Source organism: Mustela putorius, unplaced genomic scaffold, assembly GCF_011764305.1.
Source record: "Mustela putorius furo isolate JIRA1106 unplaced genomic scaffold, ASM1176430v1.1 tig00000228_pilon_pilon_pilon, whole genome shotgun sequence".
Classification (NCBI taxonomy): Eukaryota; Metazoa; Chordata; class Mammalia; order Carnivora; family Mustelidae; genus Mustela; species Mustela putorius.
In genome coordinates, this window is record NW_025421322.1 from 25,046,327 (window position 1) to 25,067,533 (window position 21,207).

At 46.1% G+C, this 21,207-nt stretch overlaps 1 long non-coding RNA gene across 1 annotated transcript; it reads left to right on the plus strand.

Annotated features, from left to right (window-relative positions):
• The first annotated feature begins 8,232 nt into the window (after window positions 1-8,232).
• LOC123391489 lies at window positions 8,233-18,997 on the plus strand. The gene is made up of 3 exons (XR_006606208.1): window positions 8,233-8,308; window positions 9,707-9,936; window positions 18,629-18,997. It is a non-coding gene; the product is annotated as an uncharacterized LOC123391489 (long non-coding RNA).
• Window positions 18,998-21,207: the final 2,210 nt, after the last annotated feature.

A 21,207-nucleotide genomic window follows, 5' to 3' on the forward strand; every position in this document is an offset into this window, starting at 1 on the left:
GAGACTTGGGCCAGAAAAGCTGTACTAGGGACGGGGCTGAGGCAGAGAGGAAATAACCATGGGCCCTTGCAGCTGCCGCTCAAAGGAAGAAAGCTGTTCGTTCTTTCTCTCTTATATGCTCTCCTCCATATGGTTGTCCTTAACAAGAGCCATGGAAGTCTCCAGTTACCCCAGAGTATTTGTTAGTGTTCCCAGCAGATATGTAAGAAGGAGAGTTGCCAGAAAGGGCCTCTGGTTACACAGACATTTCCCATGCAGAATAAGTGACTTGGGGAAATTGTATATGCCTTTGGGCTGAGCTAGGTCAAGTGAGGCCAGCACGTATAAGTATTCTGCTAGGGCATAGAAAAGCTGGGAGGGTCTCATGGGTCTTACTTAGAGTCAGAGCATTTGAGAGCTTGGATTCAGGAGATACTCTGAGGCCCTGGGAAGTTGTGACTTGCCCTGACAGGTGTCTCTTGAGTCTATTAGTCTGTTGAGTCTATTAGTCAAGACACCTGGCTGCGAGTGAAAGAGACATGAGGAAGAATTAAAGAGCAGAGGGAATTTATTGACCCACATGCATGAAAAGCCCAGGAGTGGCTCTTGGGCTATGGGCATGGCTTGAGATCCCTTGTGACTCTGTGTCTTTCTGTCCATTTCACATCCTTGCTCACCTCTGTGCTGGTTCAACACCAGGCAGGCTTGTCTCGGTGTTGACAAAGGTAGCCAAACTTTTGTTGAACTCAGAGCTGGTGCTTCTAGAAATAAGGGACAGCATCATTTCCAAAATTCCAGGCCAAGTACCAGGAATGACATGATTGACCTTATTTGGTTCATATGTCCATCTCCTGAAGCAATTGCTCTACCCAGGAGAATTCTGATTGGTACCATCAGAAGCTTGAGAGGATGGGGCTGTCCCACCTGAACCACCTGGACTGCCCAAGGGGTACAGGGATCCCTCAGAGATGCTGGGCAGACAAGAATCTCTATGCCATCGGCATGGCAGAACTGAAGGGCCATGATGACTGCTCTCTGAGGTCATAGTCTTGTTGGGAAGTATGGCTTGTCCTCTGCTTTTCTTGTAGAGTGATAGAATTTGGTTGCCTGTGGTAAGCAGAATAATGTTCCTCCAAAGATGTCTATACATCCTACTCCCCAGAAACTATGCATATTTTTATGTTACATGGCAGGGGGAATTAAGGTTACAGATTAACTTAAGGATTCTAATCAGGTGGCCTCCAAATAAGATTATCTTGGATGAGGCAGGTGGGTCTAATGTAACCATGAGTCCTTTATTAAATGAGAGGAAAAAGAGTCAGAACCTGAGAGATGGCATTGGGAGGAAGACTCTCCTGGCTTTGAAGGTGGAAGGGAGCTATGACCTAAGGAATGTGGGTGACTTTGAAGGTAGAAAACGCTAGACTTGGATTCTCCCTGAGAGCCCCTGGAAGAGAATCTAGTCCTGCTGATTTTAGTCCAGCAGGAACCGTTTCAGACTTCTGATCTCTAGAACTGTAAGATAATAAATGTGTGTTGTTTTAAATCATTATGTGTGTAGTAATTAGTTACAGCAGCCATAGGAAATTAACACACTGGCCAGAATAAAGACATTGATTGACCTTCTTTGCATCCAACTGTGGCTACCACTGAGTCTTGGGTGTAGGGGGAGTGGCTTTGTGACATTTCTTGGGACTCTCAGGCAGCAGGCAGTGCCCTGTCATCTCCCTCTTTATCTCTTCCATCCTGCTCCCTAGACGTGGAGGCCAACTGGACCACCAGGATGAAGCCATGCCCTACAGAAGGTGGAGGTATGAGCTGGAAGGAGCAGAGCCACAGAGCAGCCTTGAAATTTCTACCTTAATGCTTTGACATGAGTCATGTCATAAGTGAGAAGTCAATATTTATCTTGTTCAAGCCACTGTTATCATGGGGGCCTTCAGAAACTCACAGCTGGAGCCAAACCTAACTGTTTTGGAGAGAAAAGGCATTAACATTGACCTGTCAACGGATCGAGTCTCTACAAGGTGAGAGCATCCCAAGGGTGTTCCAAGGGTGATTCGGGAGTTCCTCCCTGATCTGTAACTCTTTCCTGGGGCCCCCAAGATCTTTTCCATCTGGGGCTGCCATCTTGGCTTCGCAGCCCTCAAAGTCATCCTGTCTCCTTTGCTGTTAGTGCCTGTTCTTCAGCTGCGACCCTCACCGATCCTGATTCAGCGTGACTCTCTGGCTCTCTGAACCCTGTGCTGTTTTGGTGAGCACCCATGACGCAGTGCTGGCCCCAGGAAACTCGCTCTTACCCTGGCTGGCCTCCCCCCACCCCACATTCCACCTACATACAGGTAGATACGAATGCAAGATTTAACTAATAATAAAGACCGGGTCTCTAGGTGTCTGTGTGACTTCAGAGGACATCATAGTTCTAATAACTAGCATTTACTGAGCGCTCACCACGAGACAGAAAACTGACTACTGCTTTATATTCGAAGTGCCTTTAATCCTTAGAATAATACTAGGGGCAGTTGCTAGTGTTACTTCACTTTACAGGTAAAGGAACTGAAACTGTATTAACAGAGAAGTTAAATAACTTGTCTGAGGTCATTCAACTGCCAAATGGCAGAGGCAGTGTATAAACCAGGTGGTCTGATTTTGGAGCCCATGCTGTGATACATTAGGTGTGCTGTTTCCCAAGCCCAGGTACTTTCATCTTCTGAGTAGCACTCTACTTCAGCAAAAGGTTTAAAGGATCATGATAACAGTTCAGGAAACCAGGCAGGGTCGCCCCCTATGGTCATGTGGACTGGACACTGCATAATTTGGGAGGTACCATTCACATTGGCAGTTATGTTAGTTGCAACCCCTGGAGTTGTGCAGTAGACAACCTACACAGCTATACGTGGCCACTCTAAGGGCTTACATAAGCCGATAGCAGAAGGTCACATGGAAATGCCAGGAACTCAGTTGGGGAGCTATTAAAAACTGTGCTTGGGCATTAGTGTTGAAGATTAGGAATCAGGAAAACAAGCCAAGGTAATGGGAGATAGGAACGCAGAGGACTTTTGCTGGGACAGTCTGACAAAATCCGCTGGATAGTTTCTTTCACTCCCAGACCTGCATTAGATGATTCTTTACAAATGGGGGAGGAGTTAGTTTTGTTGTTATCATAAAAATAATACATACTAATATTTTTTTGAAGATTTATCTATTTATCTGAGAGAGAGAAAGCATATGAGAAGTGTGGGAGGGGCAGAGGGAGATGGAGAGAATCGCAAGCAGACTCTCCGCTGAGCAGGGAGACTGTCACGGGGCTTGATTCCCACAGCCTCAGGATCATGACCTGGGTCGAAATCAAGAGTTGGACATTCAACCAACAGGTGCCCTTAATACGTGCTTATTGATGGACATTTGGAAAATGCAGAAAAGCTTAAAGAAGAAAATAGTAGTCATCCATTGTTTATGACCCAGAGAGAGTCCCTGCTAATATTTTGTTATATTTCCTCCATATATATATAGTATGTGGTCAATCATGTTAAAATATTAACTTGTACTATTTGTATAATTTTCATCCAGTCTTCTAGAATGGTTCAGATGGGACTGGGCTGACTCTTGCTTGTCCTGGGTCATCTTTAGTGCTCCACCTGGCTGCTAATACAAGCTACTGGGCAATTCTATGCAAAACTAACAGGATTGAAGGGGAGGAGTGGGAGTGATTGTTGGGACAGGAAATGCATCCCAGTCAAACCCAGGGTCTTGAGTATCGAGGGGCCACTGGAACACAGGGGCTGGCACAGAGACTCATGAGCCCGTTTGTACACCTGGAAGCTTGGTGACCTTGCAGATGATAGACTGGTCCTTCTGAAGGAGACCTTTGAGGTGATGTGGTCCAGCCTCCTCCCTTGACTTCCTTCCAGGAATCCAACATGTCCAAAACTGCGTGACGGGGAAGGCCGGATTTACCATCTACTCTGGAATAAAGACATGTTCCATGCTTAAAGCAGCATTTTGGTCAAAGACTGCACACTGTCATCCATGTAGATTCATAAGTACCTTAGCTTCCTTAAGGCTCTGAGAAGGCTTGCTGCAAAGAAACCTGTTGGAATTGGCTCAGTTCAGTGTTCCCTGAGCTTGTGTAGACAAGAAGTTCTTTCCACATTAATCATCTAGTCACATCCTAAGGAACATCCTTGGGGGGAGAGAGGCTGTGGTACACTGTACTGGCTGTCCACTTAGGCCAGAAGGGACACCTGAGGACATAAGCAATGTCATACTGGGTCAGAGCCACAGTCCTTCTAGCCCAGGAATGTACTCTCTGTTAGGGCCACCAAGGAAAGTGTTGCAAGAGCATGTGGCTGCCCTCGACTGAGGCCAGGTTTAGAGGCTGGAGACTGGGTCCTCCTAAAGGGCTTAATAGCTTCATATGACACGGCTGTCCCCCAAATGGATTTAAACTTCTGAAAACTTCAAATAGTTTATACTAAATCAATTCCATGGGTGCAAATTCTTGTGTGTCTTGTTCATGGCTATATCCTTAGTGCCATGAATAATGCCTGGTACACAGTTGGCACTCAAGAAAGGCTCGCAAAACAAATGGGATGACATTTCCTATTCTTTTTGAGGGGCGCAGAATTCCTCTGGGAGACATAAAAGTCTTGAACTTTCTCTTCCCAGGTTCTCTGACTTACAATTTAGGATTCAGATTACAATTTTCTTTGAAATTTATGTGTGTTGAGTGCTTAATGGATGTGAACCCCGTACCGGACACGTTCCCATATAAATAAACTCCTATCTAAACTTTCAACAATCGTGTAAAGTAGGGTCGTCTCCATTTTCCAGGTGAGGAGGTTGAGGCTGGGAGACGTTAGGTGACTTGGCTCAGGTGTTGTTCTAAATGGAGTGGCAATGCGGAGATTTATGACCCCACGGCCAGAGCCAGGTCAAGCTCATTAACGAGAGCCTGGGGTGATCAAAGGCCCATGAGATGCATGAGGAAGAGGAGGCCCCAGACGAAGACTCCTCCTGGTTGCAAAGGAAGGTACTTCCTCTTCTGAAAAGTAGTTTGCAGCAAGGACTGGCCACGAAGGCTGTCCTGCGTGCTAAGCAGGGACCGAGCGGGGACCTGTCCTGTCTCGCTGTGGAAAATAATTCTGCCTAAGGCAGAGTGACTCTGAGAATTAGAAACGTGAAGAGTTCTCAGCTGTTGTTTTTGTTTGCTGTTTGTTTGCTTGTTTTTTAGATTTCTCAGCTGATAGAGCAGCTGAGGCACTAAGCCTGCCCAAGCCTTGGTTACAGCAACACGGGGCCATAACACAGCAGCCGGTCCTCCCATTGTCCTGTCCGCTCAGCAGGCTGGTGTTTCTCCCTTCATTCAGCCTTGTGAACGCCCAGGCATTGGTCTCCATCGATCGATCGCTCCAGAGTAACTTTTTTCAGTTTAACTTAACAATGGGAGAAAACCATTATAACACCTGGTTGCTTCTGAAAATGGTGTCTGTTCCTTTGAGCTTGAGCACAAAGGGGTAATTAGGGTTTTTTTGGTTGTTGTTTTTGTTTGCTGTTTGTTTGTTTGTTTTTTAGATTTTATTTATTTGAGAGAACACAAGCTGGGGGACAGGAGCAGCAGAGGGAGAGGAGAAGCAGACCCCTGCTGGGCAGGGAGCCCGATGTGGGACTCGATCCCAGGACCCTGGGATCGTGATCTGAGCCGAAGCCAGACACTTAATGGATGGGGACACCCAGGCATTCCTATCCTTCTGTATTTTAGAACAGCGTATTATCCTAGCTGAGGGGATGGTTTTATGGGAAGGAAGGGGCGTCTCTGTCTGCCTGCCCTTGCGGCGGGGGGGGGCGCAAGGGCATATCGCGATGTTTTTGTTTGGGGGTTTTCTTGCCTGTCAGTGTTCATGCTTTGCCAAACAAACTTTGTATATTTTGTATATTTCTCGCGAAACCCTGGGCATTTCCTGCCACTCAGAGAAGTAACCCGATGAACCCAGTCCCATAAAGGTGACAGTGGTGTTTTACTCTCTCGGAATGCCTGGAAGAGGATACTAAATCAAAGTAATTCATTTCCAAGAGGGGAGAACCTCAGGTGACGGTGCCTGGTGGACAGGAGAAAGGATCTGGACGTTGGGGCTTGCTCTTCCTAGAGCCCCTGCAGTCAGATGACAGGAGGTGGTCTTCGGCTTAGTCCTGAACTGGGGCTCATCTAACCCTGCTCTCTCTGTATGTGATCTGCTCGCACAGTGAGGACCCCTCCTCTGGGTGGTCAGAGGGAAAGGACTGACCTCTCATCTGAGACAAGGCACCTGCAGAGTCTTGAAGGTGCGGCCCGAACACTATAAGGAGTATTGTCTCCTGACTCCTGCCCTAGTCAGTGCATAGCCTGGGCTCAACGTTCAAAAATCAGAAGCTTCCCACAGGTGAGATGAGCTAAGCGAAAACCTGGTACACTTCCTCTACGGCAGCGCTATTAGGAAACCAAAGCAGAGAACATATCACCGCAAGAACTGGTAGTATGGACAATCCATTTCAACAGCACACATTAGTGTGCTAATTTAATTCAAAATTTAGATTGATATACTTCCTTTGTATAATAAGACTCAACTCTGTGCAGGCAGAAACCCAGGAGCGCTCTCATGTCCTTCCTCTTCTCCACCCCTGTGTCCAGACCCGTGTGGAGTCCAGGATGCACACCTGAGTATCACTGAATCCGTCTACTTCCCTCCATCATCGTGGTCAGCACCCACCATTGCTCCAGGCTATGCTGCAGGGGCCTCTGTGTGTCTCTGCTGGGTCCCTTCTAGCCAGTCTTTACTGTGGTGTCTCCAAAATTGTGCACACAATATGACCCATTGTGAGCAGGCGGAAAACATTAGAACTTAGATTTTTATTTATTTTTAATAAAAGAAGGAATAAAGCTTTAGGAATAAAGCTTTACTGTTATTCAACAGATGGATTGACCCTGACCTCTTACCCAGTCTTGTGCAAGATAGCCAGTTGCATGTGTCATTTGGTTCAAGAGGTGTCCTGGAGGCTTCGGTTCCAGGCGGGGTTCAGGAAGTATCCCCATGGTTTCTTCTTTGGTTTCTTTCCCCATCCCCCAGCTTTATTGACGTATAGTGGACAACAAAAAATTGTATATATTTAAGATATACATCTTGATGATTTGATATACATATACATTGTGAAATATAATAATCAAGGTAGTTAAAGTATCTATCACCTCGTATAGTTACTTTTTGAGTGTGTGTGTGGTGAGATTACTTAGGATTTACCCTTTTGGCAAATTTCAAGTACACAATACAATATTGTTAACTGCAGTGTAATATATGCACAGTGTTGTACATTAGATTTTTGGAACTTACTCATCTTGTGTAAATGAAAGATTGTACACCTTGATGGACATTTCCCCATAGCCCCCAGGGGCTGGTAATCACCATTTGACTCTGTTTCTATGAGACTGACTATTTTAGATTCGATGTATCAGTGACATCATGCAAAATTTGTCTTTCTGCATCTGGCTTATTTCACGTAGCATGATGTCTTCTGGGTCCATCTATGTTGTTGCAAATGGCAAGCTTTCCTTCTTTTATAATACAGCTGAATTGTATTATGAGCTACATCTATCTATCTATCTATCTATCTATCTATAACCTTTCCTTTCTCCATTCATTCATTCATCAGTGGACATTTGGGTGGCTTCTGTATCAGGACCATTGTGAATAATAGGACAATGAACATGGGAGTGCGGATCCCTCTTCAATATCCTGTTTTCATTCCCTTTGGATATATACCCCGAAGTGGGACTACCGGATCATATGGATCAGGTTTTCTGAGGAATATCGACACTGGTTTCCATAGTGGCTGTCTCAATTTACATCCCCACAAATGGTGCACAGGGGCTTTCTTTTCACGACATCCTTACAAACCCTTGTTATCTTTGGTCTTCCGGATAACAGCCAACCTAGCAGGTGTGAGGTGGTAACTCATTGTGGTTTTGATTTGCACTTCCCTGATGGTTAGTGAAGTTGAACACCTTGAAACAACATACCTATTGGCCACGTGTATGTCTTCTTGGGAGAAATGCCTGTTCAGGTCCTTTGCCCATTTGCTTTCAATGTGTTGCAGTGTGATACTGTGGCTTGTATCTTTTCTGGGGGAAACCTGCTTCTGGATTACATTAAGTAGTTTTAATTGAATGATCTTTCAAAGACATGGACAAGCAACTTACAAGGATTCTTGTGTCACCTTTGTAGATTGCAGATAAGACTAAAGGCAAGCAACTGGGAACCATAAGCTAACGGACGAGCTGTTATACCTCCTGGAATTGGTAAGGACAGTGATCATTGAATCATCTCTGACGCTATGCTGGCTGCCCTCCCAGTTCAGAGTGATCCAAAATATCCAACGGACAAACATCTATTACTATTGATAATAAACCTCACCCTAAATGTATATTATGCTTTGAGATATTAACTTAATGTAGTCATCATGGTAATTTCTGAGACTTAAAGAAAACCTTTTCCTTGAGGACATTTTCAAACATACACAAAAGAGAAAATATAATCATGAACCTCCACAGGCCTATTGCTTGGCTTCGATGATTGTCAGCCTTCTGTCAAGACAAAACTTTTAAAAACTGTTTTTAGGAGCGCCTGGGTGGCTCAGTGGGTTAAGCCGCTGCCTTCGGCTCAGGTCATGATCCCAGGGTCCTGGGATTGAGTCCCGCATTGGGCTCTCTGCTGAGTGGAGAGCCTGCTTTCCTCTCTCTCTCTCTCTCTCTGCCTGCCTCTCTGCCTACTTGTGATCTCTCTCTGTCAAATAAATAAATAAAATCTTAAAAAAAAAACTGTTTTTAGCATGAACTCCCTTTGAAGGATTTCGATATTTGTATGTTTTGTAATGTACATAAGCTCTGTAGTGTATAACAAATATTCGGTGCATAAATTTACATAAATCAAAGGCATATCCTCAAACACTTTTTGCTCATCAGGATTTTGTAATGAAATGTTTAGAGAGGGCTGCTTCACGATGCAGTCAGGATGTGTCATCGAATGTTTAGAGAGGGCTGCTTCCCGTTGCAATCAGGCCTTTTCTCTGTACAAATTTCATCGCATTGCTCTGTGTGGCACACCCCTTAATGGCTTCCCATTGCTTTTAAGGAAAGCTCAGCAAGGACCCACTTCAGTCTCTTGCCTCCCTCCCCTGCCCTCCTCCTTTGTTCTCTCCCCTCTGGCGCCAGTGCCGGCCGGTCGACACAGCAGACTGTGCACGGTGCACGTATCCACCCGAGTGTCCTTCTGTTTAAAGTGGGGAGGGGCAGAGGGAGAGAATCCTAAGCAGGCCCCTTGCTCAGCGAGGAGCTGACAAGCAGGACTCACTCTCATGACCCTGAGATCATGACCTGAGCCAAAATCAAGAGTCAGATGCTTAACTGGCTGCGCCACTAAGGCGCCCCTCCTCTGCGTCCTTTTGCCTGAAGGCTTTCCACATTCTTCTTCCTCTGCTTCCCTTCCCAGCTCCAGCTCCACTTTCTTTGGGCGTCCTTTCCTTCCTTGCAGCCCAGGTTGTGTTTCCCGAATGTGATGCATGCTCCTGGAATTGATTTCTTTTCCTGCACTTGTCTGTGTCTGTAATATGTGACTATAAACTCGTTACATGACCATACAGACTCCGTGTAATGGGAAGACTCCTTTGAGCGGTGGCTAATGTCAGTGTCTCCCTGTAGACTGAAATCTCCAGAAGGCTACCTCCCTAGCATCTATGGCAGTGCCCAGCACATAGTTGGCATTCGACAAGTTGTGGACCGAAGGAAGCCTATCTTACGGTGCAAGGTTAAAACAGCGCAGGGGGAGAGGCGAACCCTGGTAGATGAGTCATCACTACATGAGAAGTTCAGCATCGCAAGAGATAAGGAACAACGCAGGACAACCATCGGAGTTCACAGGCAGTGCGTGGGTGAGTGCCAAACAAGCGCAGTGGATGTCAAGTGCGTCAAGTTCAAAGAGAACGGTCTCCATGGGGGGGTGGGGGGGAGGCTGGGCTGGCTTCAGACAGTATGATCTTTTGAAATATAAAAGCCACATGTGAACAAACGCTGACTGACATCCCGGAAGCTGCAATCCTTGCTTTTTGGGATACCGAAAGCGTAATTTAATTTTGATTTACAAGAGTCTCCAGTTCGACCCTGAAGTCAAAATGATAATGTCATCTTCCCAGATCATTCCAGCATGAATGAATCTGCCCTTTTCTCAGGCTCCGTGTTCATTATGGCCTTGAAGACGGAGCCGTGCTTTATTAGCAATAACATCTTCCCTTCGGTCTTGCAACAGTTTCTCCCAGTTTGACTTTTGACTGGGCTCTCACATGGTATTTTTTTGTGGTTTTGTAATAAAGGGACTTGTTTTTTTACATGATCTGGTAAATAGAGATCCAACTCTTGGTATTAATTTAGAAGACTGTAGGCTGATTTGTGAAGCCCAGTCTGACATTCGTATAATCTGACCCTTTTTTTGCCCAAGGGAAGCTCGATTTACATCTGTTTTAACACACACTTGTTTATTTCTCTGGTTTCTTACTCTTCTGCCTTCGTTAGAATATAAGCTTCATGAGAGGAAGGGCCTTCGCTGTTCAGTCTCCATTATAACCTCAGCACCTAGGACAGGGCCTGACACAGAGCAGGCCCTCAGTAAATGCCGAATGTTTTCAGAATCTCTCAAGCTTGTAAGCAACTTGAGGAGAGAGGACATTTTTTGTTCTAACCCTTTATTTCCTATGGTATTGCCTAGTATCAGATACTTACTCATAGTGGATGTTGGGAGGACATCAGCTAAATGGAATCAAAGAGAATTCTGCTGAGTTTTTTGACCATGGTAGAGGAGAGAAGGAAGAACAGGTCGGGGAGGACTGGCTTTAAAATGGATGGACTTACTGTGGAGTCACAGCTCCCTTCTCATTCACTGAGTGACCTTGGGGAGATCATTGGGTTTCTCAGCCTCAGTGTACTCTTCTGTAAAACAGGCATGTTAACTCCAGTAGTCCTCGACCTAGGGCCCTTGTGAGACATTCCGTCTGGGAAGAGCTCTGTAAACAGAGAAATGCCTAGAGATATGAGTTGTGTGGACTCTGGCCAAGGCAGTTAGGAAATGCTGGAGATTCCCATAGGGCTGTTGGCAGTGCCCTTGGCCTTCGGACAAACAGTGGCCCCAGAAGTTAAACCTGCTGGGTCCAGATTTCCAGGTCCCCGTCTCTATAAGCTCCTCTTGTCATCACCTTCCCTTCTACGCTGCTCTCTCCTGTGGCTTTTTCCTCCCTCCCCCACCTCCAGCCTCGCTTTATGCTGGTTCATCCAGTCCGTCTGAATTGCCAGATGAAATGTAACTTGATAGCCTGAGTTATCTAGAATTCCATTCCAAAAACATCTCTGTGCTTCCTCAGGGGAGAAAGGAAAGCAGGGACCACGGTGAAAGAAGGCGATACTCTAACCATATTCTAGTTTTTCTTTTATGAAATTTGGCCTACGGTTTCCCCAAGAAATTTTCCTAATCAATGCCAGCCATGCAGGTAGAATAAAGAGTCTCCTACCGGGTATGATCTGAAGGGAACTAGAAGGTCCAGCCCCAGTCTCTCTTATTGGCCTGAAATTCTCCCCTTACCTGCACTTTTGTGCAGGTATAATGTATTGAAGGTATACATATTATATAATGTATATATAATATACTGCAGGTGTAATATATTGAAGCCAATATATTTTCACTGAAGATCACAATTCACTGTTATCCCTGAGCTGCAGTTAGGGTGATGATAGATTCCAAGGGCCTGGAGCACAGAAGACAGAAATGGAAACCTTGAAAGGACAATGTAGATGGGTGCCCAGAGTAGCTGAGGGCTTATGGGACCTTGCAAACTGAACCAAGACAGGATGGAAAAATGGAGATGGGGTATCAGAAGAAAAGGCTGGAGATCTGGTTGTGCCACAGATCGGGGCAGCGTAACTCTCCTCTGCCTTTAAAATTTTAATCCTCACTGAGCTGGTTCATTATTGTTTAATTATTATTAACTAAGGTTAGTGGAAGTATGGGGTGTGTGTGTGTGTGTGTGTGTGTGTGTGTGTGTGTGTTTTCTGAAATTTCAAGGGGCTCTTTATTTTGTCTAAATGAAAACAGTCTAATTGACTTTTTGGATTTTCATAATAATTTCATTATCATTATATCTTAGTTTCATTATTATGAGACAATACAGAGAAGACTGAAGTTCATTGAAAATAGCACCCGGCCTCTGTGCCTTATGCTCCTTCTTCGTGCCCATGGTCCTGCTCCTTGTCCTGGTCTAGGTCACCTCTTACACCTTGGCTTGAGCTTTTCCCTCTCCCCAGGGCACCCTCATGCTCTCTTCATGGGTCCCTCAAAGCTGAGCCCAGACTTTCTCATGAAGTTTCTCATGATTTCTGTGCCACATGCCGAACTGTGCTTACGAATTCGCCCGTCATGCACCCACTTTACTCTCCCTGTCAGAAGTTGGAGTGCACTTGCTTTCCACTTTACTCCCCGCCTCGTGCTCCTGTTGGGGTGAGGGACATAAGAGAACTGTCATCCTCAGGCTGTAGCCCTCAAAGGCACTTAATAATGTCTATTGAGTTGACTGTATGCTGCTGGTGCCAGTGAATTTCTATAGTGGTCTCAGAAGCTCTAGAAAGAAAGCATCCCACTTCCTGTCTGATGACCGAAACCCTCTTACAATTCACGTAAGCCTTTCATTACACTTCAAAGCAACGTTTATGAAAAGGGCTATCCAGTTTTCAGCTCTCCTAGAAATATCTGAATTATAGATCAAGCATCCTAATCCCAGAGGTATAAGGTGTTCTACGTTGAAACATATACTGTTTATCTAAAAAGATACACCGCATCCCATATGCTACACTGAGAGGTCATACAGTGTAACAATCAGTCAAGCTCAGTTCTGGGACCAGTCCCTCTGGGTTCAAGTAAATTGCTAATCTGTGTAGTTCCTACCACATAGAGATGTTGTGAGATTAAAAGTGGTAATAAGTTAGTTCATAAAAAGTTGAGTAGAGCAGTACGGGCACGTGGTCAGTGTTCAGCAGTAGGACTGGTATTGTGTGGTGGCATTATTGTTACTTTCCCACTAATCTGAATGTGGCTGTGCTCATGTGGGCAGCCCCTTCTTTCATTTTACCCATTTTGAGACCAAACTTGGCACCGTACTAGATTCCTTCCTTCAAATCAAATTGAACCACAAACGTTTTGGTGAGAAACACAGATCTTACTGAAGATAACTTAGGGAGATCTGGATGATGAAACTGCATATAACCAGCAAAACTTAAAAAAAATCCATTTTTAAGCATTTTTGTTCCTTCCTGAAAGTTCCTTTCTTAACACTAGCAACGTCATTTCTTCTCTTACCCTGCTCCCCATCCTCCCCTCCCCCAATATTCTCCTACCCCTTGTGGTAACTTGTCCCACTATCTGGACACATCCTCTTCAGAATTCATCCTCCTGGCAAATAATCTTTTCCTTCTCACGTCTAGAGCGCTACTTAACGGAAAGTGCTGTTTATTACCTGTGTCAGACTAAGCGTGAGTGCTGGATGCCCAAGTCATTCAGGTTCCCTGCCGAGGCCAGTGGGGAGCTGGAGCCAGTCTGCACTGGCTCATGATGCCAACTGTGCACCTCTCTTCCCAGCTCTGCTTTCAGGACGCCATACTGGTAAAGTTGAAATTGGCCATGGGAGTATTCACACCATGGAAACGGACAAATGCTATGAGCTGGGGCTTTCTGCAGAGAATGGGCTGTTGAACCAGCACACCACTGCTGCAGCCACTGGCACTTTCTCTGGCTCTCAGCAAGACCTCAGGGTGCCCTGGCTTGGCTTCCTGCTTCCTAATTTCTGGCATTCTGCAACAGGCAGTGAAGCTAGGTGTCTAAGGAGATTGTTTTCAGTTCTGTATGCTCTACCTCTCCTGGCCATCTTTCCTTCTTCCCTCCTTCTCTTTCTTGGCTTTACCTCTACTTGTATTCTCTGTATTTGAGCTCTTCTTTCCTGGTAAGTGAGTCTGGATCATACCTCGGGCCGGGTCAGGGACTCTTTCTCTTTCTCTCTCTCTCTTTGTCTAAGTTGCCAACATGCCACATGGCAGGAGTCTTATCAGACATGGCACAGAGGGTGCAAGATTTGCTCCCAGGAATGGGTGGGTTCGTGATTCCAGAGAACCTGCATGACTCCAAAGACGGGGGCTTCTAGGAAGTCATGGTTTCGCTGTCTGCTAGGCTCTCTCTGTGGGCCCTGAGTCAGTGGTTCTTCACTGTAGCTGCACATTAGACCCAGTGAGGACTGAAACACTCCCAGTGCTCAAGGACAGCCCCAACCCGTGAAATCAGATAGAACCAGGTGTCATTGTGCCTCTTCCGATCCCACTGTAATAGACTTGCTTTGCCTCCGTCAGTCTGTGGAGGGCCCAGGCTCCTCCCTGCTGCCATTACAACCCGATGGCCACTTCCGTTCCTGAAACCTTGCCTCTGCTGCACTGGTCAGTGTAGGAATCATCTAACCAGCCTACAGGTGCTTCTCTGTTTCATAACTGCATCCAAATGCCACTCTCTCATAGATTCTCCAGACTAGGTCAGGTCTTTTTGTTACATATATATGTATACATGTATGTATATGTGTATATATATTTTGTATATTTTTTCTTTTAATTTTCCTGCATTTTTCTTTCAGAGCTGTTAAACCAGCTTTTAAGTCCATATTTAGTTTTATATTATTTGATTAATAAGATCATATACTCTATGAGGGGAGAGATTATGTCTATTTTTTTCCCAACATTTAGGCCAAGAGCTTAGACCCTCATGCTTGGCACACAGTAGGTGCTCAGTGGGTGGTGGTTGAATGTTGACAAGGTGCCGTGGCAAAGAAGGAGACTGAGCCTCAGGAAGGACCTGCAACAAGGAACAAGAGGCCAATCACCATGCCTTCATCCAGGGTCTCTGGTTCTTTCTCTCTTCTCCAAAGACCAGCTTCCTGTGCCTCCCAGGCTAGTTAGTAGGTAAGGGAATGCCGCCAGACATCTGCTTAGTTTATATCATCTTCATTTAAGAGACCAACTCAGACTGAGCTACACTCTCCGAGTCTCAGTTCCGAGGTGAAAGACTGTGTTGGCTCCAGCTGGTTCAGGTGTCCAATCCTGGTCTAGTCAACACTGATGAGGAAGCATGGTATGAGGTACGCTGGTGAGTGGTCCGCCTAAGGAGTCACATAAACTGGGCAGATACCCCACAGTATGTTCCCCATAGCCTATGCATAGAGTCTCTGTCAAAAATGAAGACCTACAAATGATGCTAAAGAACCTGGAGGAGAGAGAAGAGATAGGTGCTTCGGTGAAGGCAAGGAGTCCCCATCAAACAATAGGCGAGTGGGTTATTAGTTTGTCTCCCTGGACAAGATTTTTTGACTCTAATCCCAAGGGCCTGAAAAGGCCGAACATTCCCAAGACTGATTTTCTGGCTGGCTTTGGGCGTCTCATGCCAGTGGAGGAGAGAAAATCAGACGGATCAGCGCCCAGTCTGCAGGGAGTTGCTGGCTGGCTCGGGAATGGGTTGGCGTTATCCAGATCTCCTCTGACTCACATGGAGCTGTTGACGATGAAGGAGGTTAGAAATTCCTAACACAGAGAGAGCCATAAGAGGCATTGAGCTCTCAGGATGAGAGTCAGCTGTGGAATGACCATCTCGGGCAGTGGGCTTCCCTACCACTCTGTAAGTTCTGAGAGGGCAGGGCTCTGTCCCTGTTCCTGATTGTCCAAATGACAACTTCCTGAGGCCAGGGGATATAACAGCATGTACAACACAACCTCTGCCATCATGGGGTAGGGTCTAATGGGGGAGACGGAAACAGAATCAAGTCATCATAGGACAGTACGTTTGGTGAATGCTCTGAGAGGCATCAGCTGCTGAGGAGACACATGGATGGGGGAGAAGGCTCCCTGGAGGAGGTGATATTTAAGTTGGGACAAAATGAATAGGATTTATCCAGGTGAATGAGGGTCGTGGTGGGGAGAGGAGTGAGGAATAGGATTTCGGGCTAAGGCAATAATATTTACAAAAGCCTACAGGTCAAAAGAGCATGATGTCACTCAGAGATTACAGGTTGTTCAGAAGTCTGGAGTGCTGACCAGCAGGTGCTCCTGCAGTAGTACTCTGCATGCTGTGCTAGTCTCTCATTGTTTCATGAGGACAACCTATAAAGGGAACCATCCCAAATACCATGGGCTTTGATTTCTATGAAAACAGAGCATCAGGGAGTCACAGCATCTCAGTGACCCTCTCAGGGCCGTGACTGTCTCCTCTGTAAACTGCTCCAACAAGGAATGTGAAATCAATTTTCAAATGGAAGGGAATATCACTGCTTCCCTTGGGTTCCTCCGAAGTCCTATGCTTGAGGTTGTACCATCAACACTCTTGGGATGATTGAGATGTTCAAGGACAGTTCTCATGTTCTGCACTGGTGTGTGCATGGCCTGCTCAATCAGTACTCCTGGTGGTGATGATAGCATGGCCTTCTCTCTTCTCCACAACCTGCCAAAGACTACTTCTCACAGTTCTGGAAACCAGGTACGCAGAGCTTCACTTCTCTCAGTATGGGGGATATTCCATTCTGCCACTGGTGACCATATATCAGTAGGGTTAGTTGGTGGGATGGGCGTCTCCTCTCTCCCAATGCTCTGTGCATGCCTTGAGCTGCAGGACAGACAGAGAGAGCGCCAAACTGGAAGAAGACAACTTCCTCTGCCCTGGGAGGCACAGTGTTCATCAAGGCTGAGGGAGTAATTGTGTTTCCTGCTAGAATCTCATCATCTTCTTGAGCCTCAGTTTCCTTATCTGTAGAACAGGGAGTTGACTTATTTGCCTATCTCCTGCTCAAGGGGCCGGGACAAACTGAGCAGAGGCAGCCCAGGAGGAGAAGGAAGGCACATGGGTAGGGTGAGCTGACAGAAGTGCTGTGTGCAGGCCGGAATGGCCCTCAAATCATAGGGATCGGAGTCATCATTTAGGGAAGCGGAGTGAGCCGCAGCTGCTCCTTGTAGATGGAGCACGAGCTCTCCAGTTCTCCAGAGTGTCCTCCACAGCCCCCCATGCTTCCTTTGTTCCATCTGGCCTCCAGGGTTGAGGCTCTACAGTTGACCCTCTGGCTTCCACTTCCTCCCTGATGTCCTTGCCCTTCCGTCTCCCAGCTTCCTCATGGCCTGACTCCGGGAACATTTCCAAGACCTCTGAATCATAATGGCTACCTACACTTGTTGAGTAACTTACATTTGTTTTGTCTGGCATTGCACTAAGATTTTCCATACTTCGTTTCACTGGGTCCTTATGAAATACCCTCTCCTGGTTTTTACAGGGCTGGTTTGCTTCCATCACTCACTATCAGCTCATTTATTTCTTCTTCTGATGTCTTACCACCCCTTTCCCTCATCACTTACCCTTACACCATGCTGTTTCATTTTCTTTGTAGCATTTATTATGGAATGTATCCTGTACATTTCTTTATTGCTTGTCACTCCTCCCTAGGATGTAAACTCCCTAAGAGCAGTGACCATCAATGTTTTGCTCACCACTGCCTCACCCCACCCCCAGCATCTAGAAGCGTACCTGCCACATACTAGGAATCCATCCACATTTGTTAAATGACTCAATGCTGTCATCACTATTTCAAATATGAGCAAATTGAAGTAGAGAGAGGCTGAGTGACGTGCGGTTCATACAATGGCAGAGCTGGGGGTCAAACCCAAGTTGCCTGTCTCCAAAGCAGATACCTTTAATCCTGTTGCATTACTAGCCTCATGGTGGTGAGACCTTTCCCTGCCTAATTTCTTCTTCTGGAGTAAAGTGAGCCAGATTACTTTTCTGCTCAGCATGCCATCTACTTGATGCTGGGCCTTATGTCTCCCGCTGTGGAACACGATCTCCCAGAGCTGTGTCTCCCATCAATAGTCCCCGAGGAGACTGAGCATTTTTTGCCATGGGCCTGGAAATACAGGAAACCAATGTCACATCTATTTCTCCAAACACCAAGAGGCCTTCAAAGTTACCATCACTTTGGGTCTCCCCTTCTTAGATACAGTGGTGCCAAGGATGAATATAAAGGGATTGAGATCTGAGTCCTTTAAAAGTGTTCTGGAGAGGGGCGCCTGGGTGGCTCAGTGGATTGGGCTACTGCCTTCGGCTCAGGTCATGATCTCAGTGTCCTGGGATCGAGCCCCGCATCGGGCTCTTTGCTCAGTGGGAGCCTGCTTCTCTCTCTCTCTCTGCCTGACTCTCCGCTGACTTGTGATCTCTCTGTCAAATAAATAAATAAAATCTTAAAAAAAAAAAAAAAGAAGTGTTCTGGAGAGAAGGAAAGGTAAAAACCTAGAGCCCAGTTCTCTTGGTCATTTTTAGAGGAAAGTGTAAAAATAGAAAATCTTGTTCTGCTGAAGAACTATTTAAGGACAAAAGTACAACAGAATCACATATAGAAATGGGGAAAGAAGTCAACCACAGAACACGAAAGCCCATCCCTGTCTGGGAAGAGCCAGAGGAAAGGGACATGTCGAGTTCTGTCCTTTCTCACGTTTGGTATTTCTCGCATATAAATACAGGACTGGGCAGAAGAGACGGGAACAGGGAAAGAATGAAGACTCTCAGAAGATCCTGAAATCCCATTTCTGAATTCCTGACTGCAACCTCGGAAGTGTTTGTGTCTCGGAAAATCCTAGACCTGTCCCAGCCCTGCGAGATCCCACGCTGGGACCTCAGAACCTACAGGGGAAGGAAGCTCCGCGCTTCCTGGGCGCCTGTCACCAAGTCTCCTATCTTCTCCATCCGTGAGTCCTCTGTCCCCAGCACCTTCAGGCTTGACACCTGCCTTCCATGAGCCATGCTTGAAACAGACTTTGTATTTAAAAATCCCATCTCCAGTGAAACGTGAAGTCCCTTCAAAGTGAGCAAATAAAATCCCAAGGAAGTCTCATTTAGAAATAGAGCCTCTCATGCCTTTTTTTTTTTTTTTAACCGTGATTTCTCTTCCACTGGAGAAGTTTCTTTAAAAAAAAAAAGAAAAAGAAAAAGAAAAAGAAAAAAAGCTCAAGAGGCTAGATGGCTTGAAACCAAAATGAGCTACTGAGCTGTCTTCACTAGAATTCTGCTGGGGACAGCGGCGGCCTAGCATCTCAGTCCTTGGCTCAGCAGGATTCCTGGGTGCGGGGGTGGGGGGCCCCCCGCCGGGGCCCAGGCTGTGAACGACTCATGCTCGTGGCTCCATTTCCCAAGTAACTTCTTTAAGCATTTCTCGAGCTCAGGGAAAAACTCTCCTGGGATGAGACGAAGGAAGAGCAGGAAGAAGATGTCCTTTGTATCTTGGAATGTGCCTGGGAGCCCGTGAAGAAGCCCCAGGGTAAACGGGTCCGTCCTCCCTTAAGTTTACTGTTTCGGATTTGGGAAATTTATTTGCTTTTTGTTTAAAAAAAAGTGAGAACATATGACACAGAGCAGCAGGCAAAATCACGTGGACTTCTAAGGTGAAAGAAGACTTCAAAATCCTGGCTGGCTTGTGGTGGGCGTTGGGGGCGCTGCCTCTCCCAGGGGTCCCCTCCTTCCCTGGGTTTAGGCTCCTCTGCAGTTTGGGGCCTGTTTGAGAAGCATTAACACAACGGACAGCACTGGTGTCTCGGAGGGGGGCAGTGTTCCATGAGAAGGGGAACTGTTAATGGGCGTGTGCCCCAGGGGAAAAAAAGTACACCCAGGTGCAGGATCTTCCTGGAGTGAGGGAGGGGTCTCTGCCTTTTCCAGGCTACAGTCACCAAATATTTAAAATACACACACACACACTCTTATATTTTTATATTGTAATAAACTATATATACTTATAAACTATATATATTTATATATATATATTGATAGAGGGTTTCTTTTCCCCCCCAAATCTGCCTTTGTTCTAACTGCCTGCTTTCCCAGCAGCCTTCTGTTGTAATCTGGTTGTGTGTCATTTTCCCGCAGGGACAGCAGTGACAGCATCTGGCTTTCTTGACAGTTAACATTTCTCACTGTAAATCAGTGGTTCTCAACCGGGGACTTTTCTGGCAACATTTGGCAATGACATTGGTTGTCACAATGTGGGAGGGATGTGATCCTGGAATTTGGTGAGTAGAGGCCCGGGACGCTGAGAAGTGTCTTGCAGTGTCCCCACCACCCACTACGAAGAATTAGCTGGCCTGAACGTCAGTAGTGGGTGGATGGTGCGGAGGTTGGGAACCCCGCTGTGAATGATAGATGGACATCTCCCCCTTAGTCTCTCGGAAGCTTAGTTAGCTTGATGTGCTGCTGAGACACTAAACAATTCTTGGTGTGACGTCATCCTGTCTTTTGGTCCATCAGGCTGGAGACCAATGTCTGGACTCTGCCAACTTCACCAATTAGAGCTCTGCGCCTCTCCCTTGCCTCCCTTGACTTAAAAATTCTTTCAACTGCCTATTTTAAGATACTCTTATTTTCCTTCACTTTAAAAGAATTCAGGAAGTGAACCATGAATACATGTTATAAACTTTTGGACAACAGAGAGGCAACCACTGTCTCATAACTTTGCCTTCCCACAGTGCGGACAGATTTTTAAAAACCATCGTAAGATCCCACTCTGTACGATTATGACGCGTGCGTCCTTAACTTTATCCTTGTATCCATGGCAAGACAGAGAGACTCGCTTCATTCTAACTGTTGCACATGGTGGCGTTCTCGAGTACGAATATGTTCAGTTTCTTTATTGATGGACATTTTGGTGGTTTACAGTTTTCTGCTATTGTAAACATACGTGTGAGCATTTTGTCCCTATGTCCTGGTGCAAAGATGCGCCCATGCAAATATCCCTGTGGGGTTGCAGGTTGAAGGATTTGTATCTGAATTCCTTCGAACTTCCCTCCAGAAGTTTAAGCTGGTTCATATGCCAACCAGTGGTGAAGGAGTGTGTCTTTTTCCTGACATGCTCAACAATGCTGATTTTCTCAGTCTTTGGAAATGTTGCTGGTCTGACGAGTGAAAAATGGAAGCACGAGGTTGTTATTTCACTGGTAACCAGGGAGCTTTCCTACTCAAAGGGCCATTTGCATGCTGCTTGTATTCACAGGCCCTCAGTTCCTAAGAAAGAACTGGAATCCCTGGTCAGGTTGGACTGCCAGGGATCTAGTGC